The sequence below is a fragment of the Eulemur rufifrons genome, chromosome 6 (genome assembly GCF_041146395.1).
Source record: "Eulemur rufifrons isolate Redbay chromosome 6, OSU_ERuf_1, whole genome shotgun sequence".
Lineage (NCBI taxonomy): Eukaryota > Metazoa > Chordata > Mammalia > Primates > Lemuridae > Eulemur > Eulemur rufifrons.
In genome coordinates this window covers 37,177,842-37,184,358 of record NC_090988.1, presented here as the reverse complement: position 1 = coordinate 37,184,358, position 6,517 = coordinate 37,177,842, and the positions used below count along the sequence as shown (strand labels likewise).

Below are 6,517 nucleotides of genomic sequence, written 5' to 3'. Positions count from 1 at the left end.
GAGCTTCCCTACCCTCTTCAGGCCACCACCCTCCCAGCACCTCCATGTGTTCACCAACCCAGGGGCTTTCCGAATCCAGTTGTTTAGGGTTTGTATGCAGGCTCTATTTTGTACGCATGGTTGATTAAACCATTGGCCACTGATGATTAACTCAATCTTTAGCCCCTCTCTCCTTCCTGGAGGTCAGGGGATGGGGCTGAAAATTTCAACTATCTAATCATATGATTGGTTTCTCTGGCAAACAGCTTCCATCCTGAAATCCTGAAGCTATGTAGGGGCTGACCAGAAGTCACCTCATTAACATAAACTCGGGTACTCGGGTATGGCTAAAAGGGGTTTCTTTCTTTCTTTCTTTCTTTTTTTTTTTTAGTTAAACACTGACTTTATTGCTTGAGTTCATAGACAAAAGTATGCAACCAGGGCAGAGGCTGTGGATGACTCATACTTCCAGTTGGGAGGAAGAACTCGCTTGGTCTTGTAATACCGAGCCAACTGATGAATCTGGCTACCAGAATCAGGCGGAATTTAGCATCCTTATCCTTCCTATTCCTCTCAAGATGCTTTTGAACAGCAACTTCTTTCTTAACTAAATGGTAGAGATAGATCCTCAGAAAGATCAAGAGCAAGTCCTTTAGACTTAAGGATTCTTCAGATTTTATTACCTGTCACAAAACGTACTTGTGCAACACATGTGAGTCCCTCAGGATCACACCGATCCATGAGGGCGTCAGGCCCTTCTTGGCCAATTTATAAATCTGCTCTTTCACATCATCAGATGTCAACTTCAGCCAAGGGGGGATGCTGCGGCGATAGGGCAAAGCTGACCGGGACAGGCTCTTCCTGGGAGCATGCGTACAACCCATGATGGTGGCGTCAGGCAGCCAAGGCATTTCTGATGCTCCTCTCACACTGTCACTCAAGAAATTCCAAGAGTTTTAGGAGCTCTGTGCCAGGAACCTGGCACAAAGACAACATGTGTATTTCTTATGTCAATGGAAAAACCAAACTCTTTAAAATATTTTAAAGAGGTTTTTTTCTGAGCCAATATGAGTGACCACGACCTGGGGAAGCACAAACCCAAGACATCTTGAGAAAGTCCTCCTGAGACAGTAAGGCCGTAATTCTGTTTTATACATTTGAGGGAAGCAGAAGTTATAGGCAAAGCTGTAAATCAAAACATGGAGGTTATGCATTGGTTTGGACCAAAAGGGCCGGATATCTTGAAGTGAGAGCTCACAGGGTATAGGTGGATTCAGTGATTCCTTAATTTGTAATTGGTTAAAAGAGGAGGGCCTTGTCTAAAAATTTAGAATCAGCAGAAAGGAATCTTTAAGTTTAACTTTAACATACTGTTAGTTAAGACAAGAAGTCTTAAATTAAACTAAGTTTGACCCAAGGATGTCCCCATACATGAGTTCTTACATAGAGAACTGCAGCCTTAGTATATAAACTCCCTGAAAGCCTAATTTAGGATTATATGTTTGTAACAAATAGCTGAGTCTCAGCCAATCATAGCAGCCGGGCTTCAGTCCATCGCTGGAAGCTAACTGTTCAAGCCATGTTCAAAGGAGGCAAATGCCAAGCTGTCACCAACTGAGCTGTCTCTGTACCTCACTTCCATCTTCTGTGCCTCATTTCTATTTTCTGCCCTTAAATGCCATCTGACCACATGGCAGACTGGAGCTCTTTGAACCTGTCCTGGTTTTCATAGCTGTCCAATTCTAGAATCATGACTACAAGCCAATGAGATCCTTGAGTTCAGTTTGTTGTAATTTTGTCTCTTAACAAGAGTAAGGAATTTAAACAGATGAGATGTGCATGAAGATACAGAAACTGAAGTGGACATTACCACCTCCTTCATCTTTGCCTCATACCTAGGTGGTTGGGCACTGGGATATTCCCCTCTGCTTAAAGCCTTTCTTCCATAACTGAGAGTCCCTCCGTCCTTCCTTTCTCCAGGCACTTTTACTTTGCACATCATAGGAACTCAAGAAAGTAGCTGAATAGTAGACCTAAGCCTTGAAAGTCAGCTGTACCTACTTATTTTCAGAGATCTCTTTTCTAGTTGGCAATAAATAATTTTTAGTGGATTAATCATGAATTGTGTTATGGTTGGCCCCATGTTTAAAATGTTGGTGGTGCACTTTCTGCCCTCCCAAGCCCTTTATGGAGTGCATTAACAGAGCCCGCCAGCTTTACAAGCTGGGCCCTGCCTGAGGGTGTCTCCATGCCCCCTCCACCTACTTTACTGGCCACAGAATGTTTGTGCTTTGGTGTTTTTAACAGTGAGTTCCCTTTGCTTACCAAAGGAAGAACCACAGGAGGGACTTTTGCCAGAGGCAGAAAAACCTTTACTTCCCTTGCTTCAAATCCATCACTTTACAAAGACAGTATTTTAATGAGGAAAAGCTTATAAAACTTTATGCTTTGGATTTTGTTAGAGCTATTCTACTCGGTAGACTGACTGCCCTAAAGACTTCCCTTCCCCAAGCCCACAGTTGTCCCCAGACATAACAGCCTCACAGCGTTGGCAGGGTGGAGGGGACAATCTCAGGTGTGGGCAGAGTGCCAGGCTCACTGCAGAGTCCTCAGTCCATCTTCTCTGTGGTCCTGTGTCTGGATTTGTGCCAGCAGGAGAGCTGACGGGCAGCCGAAGAAGCAGCCTGGGTCAGCAGGGCTGATGGGCACTCGTGGCTTCAGCAGGGCCACCCTGTCTTGTTGAGCAGGTTGATTCTGTACAAGGTAGCGAGTGTCCAGGGCCTGGTTGGGGGTGGGGGGCAGGATGAAATCCAGCCCGTGCTCTGCTTACTATGCCCTGGTGTGGCTGCTCTAACAGACTACCACCAGCTGGGTGGCTTAAAACAACAGGAATTTATTCTCTCACAGTTTGGAGGCCAGAAGTCTGAAGTCAAGGTGTCAGCTGGGTTCTGGAGGCTCAGAGGGAGAATCTGTTCCTACTTTCTGTTGGTTGCTGGTGATCGTTGGCATTCCTTGGTTCCATCAGCGTAACTTCCATCTCTGCCTCTGTTTGCACATGGCCTTTCTCTCCATGTATGTGTGTTTCTTCTCCTCTTCCTATAAGGACACTAGTCATATTAGATTTGGGGCCCACCCTAATCCATTATGACCACATATCAATTATTTATATCTTACAACGACCCTATTTCCAAATAAGGTCACATTCTGAGGTTCTGGCTGAACAGAATTTTTAGAGGACACTTTTCAATCCAGTACCGGCTGCATCAACCTGGAGGAGAGGTGCCTTTTAAAAATCTGCTGGTGACTCTCTCTGCTTGCCCAGGTGTGTCCTCTGCTGTTTTGTAGTTTGAACAGAGGTGCCGTTTGGGCTAGCAGGAGCCCTGGGCATTTGCTATGGAAGCGGTCAGCTCTGCAAGACTCATTAGTTTACAAGATTCCTGAAATGGGGACCCTGTCGAATACCTTTTTGGAAACTGCTGTAGCTTCTACTCATAGATTGAGTTCTCAAAAATGTTTGTTCCAATGACAGTAAAGAATTATGACGAAAAAAGTGGAAAGGCCCCTCTGATTCCAGCTGTTGTAGAAAAGATTTATTTTTTTAATTTTTTAAAAATTTTTAAGTTTTTTTTTGTTTTGTTTTTGTTTTGAGACTGTTACTCTGTTGCCCAGGCTAGAGTGCCGTGGCATTAGCCTAGCTCACAGCAACCTCAAACTCCTGGGTTCAAGCAATCCTCCTGCCTCAGCCCCCCAAGTTGCTGGAAGTACAAGTGCACACCACCATGCCTGGCTAATTTTTTCTATTTTTAGTAGAGACGGGGTCTTGCTCTTGCTTAGGCTAGTCTCGAACTCTTGACCTTAGGCTAGTCTCGAACTCTTGACCTGAAGTGATCCTCTCACCTCAGCCTCCCACAGTGCTAGGATTATAGGCATAAGCCACTGTGCCCGACCAATTTTTTTTTTTTTAAACATTAGGCGAGTAGTAGTCCTTCACCGGTTTCATCTCATGATTCTCTGCTTCTCCAGTGGTTTGGGAAAGTCTGTTGGATTCTTATGGGTTAAGAATTGTAGGTTGTACTTCATCCCTGTGAGTCATGCAATATTTCTCAGACGTGCTCCATGGAACATTAGCCCCATAAAAATTGTTTTCCAGTAGCAAATGGTTTTGTGGTTAAATAAGACTGAGAATTTTGCATTTGCTATTCTATTCCTGGAGATTAGCAATGCACACCGTAAATGTGCTTTGTAAAAGTTCTGACAAGTCTTGCGGCAGAGAAACCTATTAAATTTTGTTTTAATCCACTGTATCTCAATTTAATTTGAGTATAGATCCTCCTTTTTGGGGGTCAATGAATAACATCTATGACAATCCATAGAACTAGTGTTTAAAGAATAAATTTTGAGAATCATTGGAGAGTGGTCAAGAATATAAATATCAGAATCAAGCTCAAGTTCAAAATTTAGATTCATTTACTTTAGATTCATTGAGCCTCCTGAACCTGAGTTACCTCACCTATAAGATGGCATTATAATGGTACTTGCTTTATAGAATTAACTGAAATAATATAGGTAAAGTGCTTAGCACAGGGCCTGGATATAGTAACAACTCAGTGAATGTGACTGTCTATCATTATTGTTATTATGATTTTCATTACCATACAGCCCAATGACTTCTTACATCATTCTTAAAGATCATTTGGAGAAATGACAGTCTTGAGTCTAACAAAGAAGATAAAGTTTTCGAAGCTGTTGACATTTATAAAAATCAACTCTGATAAGAGAGCATTTTTTCGCAGCTTGAAGAATTCTGGGAATTGACATTTGCCAAATCCAGTTCTTCTGAGCCAAGGGGGACTCTTTTGCATCTGTCAGTAAGTTATGATTTCTTCAGGCTGGTCATAAGCTAGTCATGTTCACCTGAAAGAAAAGTAAGCCCAGAGAGGCAAACGAAGTTCTACATTTCAAAAGGCATTTCACAGTTACTGCCTTATTTCTGGGAGTGTGGAGCTGGGGCAGCAGAGAGACATGGTGGGATGGGTCACGAGGGGAAATGCCCTGGAGATCGCTGGGTTCCAGAAGCGCTGACCTGTCCTTTTCAGATGCATGCGCCGCAGAAGGTGCCGCAGGGCCCACTGAAAACGTGACCAAGGCAGAGCACAGCTGCCACAGCGCCAGTCCCCGGGAGGATGGAGAACAAGACCCTGTTCCAGAGGACAATATGCTCAAGCTCTTTGCACGTAGCCCGGGGGCTGGTTGAATAAGTAGTTGCTCCTACCAGGACCGGAGAGAAAATGCGCCTGGCTAGTTTTCTGTCTCTGCATCAAAGATAGTAAAGGGAGGGACCTGCTACTTACAAGCATCTGAAAAGCACCAGCGTAATACAGGAGATTACACAGCCTACGGGTCTTCATCACTCTCATCTTCACAGAGAAAGCAGATTTGTTATGTGCCCGGTGGAGAGAGGGCTGAACAGACATCTTTCCCTCTAACAGCACAACGTCTCAGCAGGGTGTTGCGGATACAGACGTAGCCACTCAAGAACACGGGAGGAGATGGGAAATCACACGAGACAAGATTTTAACTGCTATAAGGATCTCAGAGGCAGTAAGGAGTGATCAAGAGCTAGGGCTCCGAAGTCCCACAGACCCAGGTCCTTATCCCAGCTCTCTTGCTACGAAATTCTGGATAGATTTTTAAAATGTTTCTGTACCTCAGATTCTTTGTGTGTAAAATGCGGTTAAAAATAGCATCAATAACATTAAGTGATTGTGAGGATTAGTAAGATACTAATCGACACAGTGACTGCCATGCAGTAGGCATGTGTTGTAGTCATATCAAGGAGAGATCCGAGAGGCCCAGAGTCGCTGGAGAAGGCTTCACTGGGAAAGGGGAGGTGCCCCGGCCTTGAAGGAGGCTGGCAGCAGAGAAACGGCATGGAAGCAAAAGCCCGGAGGGAGATTCAGAGCCAGAATATGCTGGCTGGACAGGGAGAAAGCAGAGTAGGTTTTCGGGCTGTGTTTCGCAGGGCTGCATCATATTGGATATCTCTGTCTCTATCTCTACCTTCACCCCATCCCTGTCTGTGTCTGCTGAGTTCCCAGTGAGATTGTAAGTTCCTTAGTGTAAAGATTTCTCGGCCTCACCAGCTCCTTTACTTTTTACAAAAACCCCTCTGGGGTTTCAAAATGGACCTGGGACACTTGTTAGAGGGCTACTGTAGGAGCTGAGGAGAAGGCAGATGGGATTTGGAATAGGGTAACAACAGACTTGGCGGGGAGCAGTGGCCAGATTCAAGGCATATTGTCGAGGTAGAATCCACAGGAGGTGATGGTAAATTGAACATGGTAGTGAGAAGAGAGAAGAATTGAAGGTGACTCACAGGTTTTAGGTACCACCTAATGTGTGGGGATGATCTGGGGGAGCGGCCAAGGTTTAGGGCATATCCATATTGAAATGCTGCGAGACACCCAAGAGGACACTTCAGGAAGGCAATGGTTATGAGGGTCAAGAAACATAGAAGAAATGTCCGGGCTGGAGATTG

General features: G+C 44.6%; 1 pseudogene; it reads right to left on the bottom strand.

Moving 5' to 3' along the window:
- Positions 1 to 395: 395 nt before the first annotated feature.
- On the bottom strand, positions 396 to 863 carry LOC138383922 (small ribosomal subunit protein uS15-like; annotated as a pseudogene).
- Between the last annotated feature and the right edge of the window lie 5,654 nt (positions 864 to 6,517).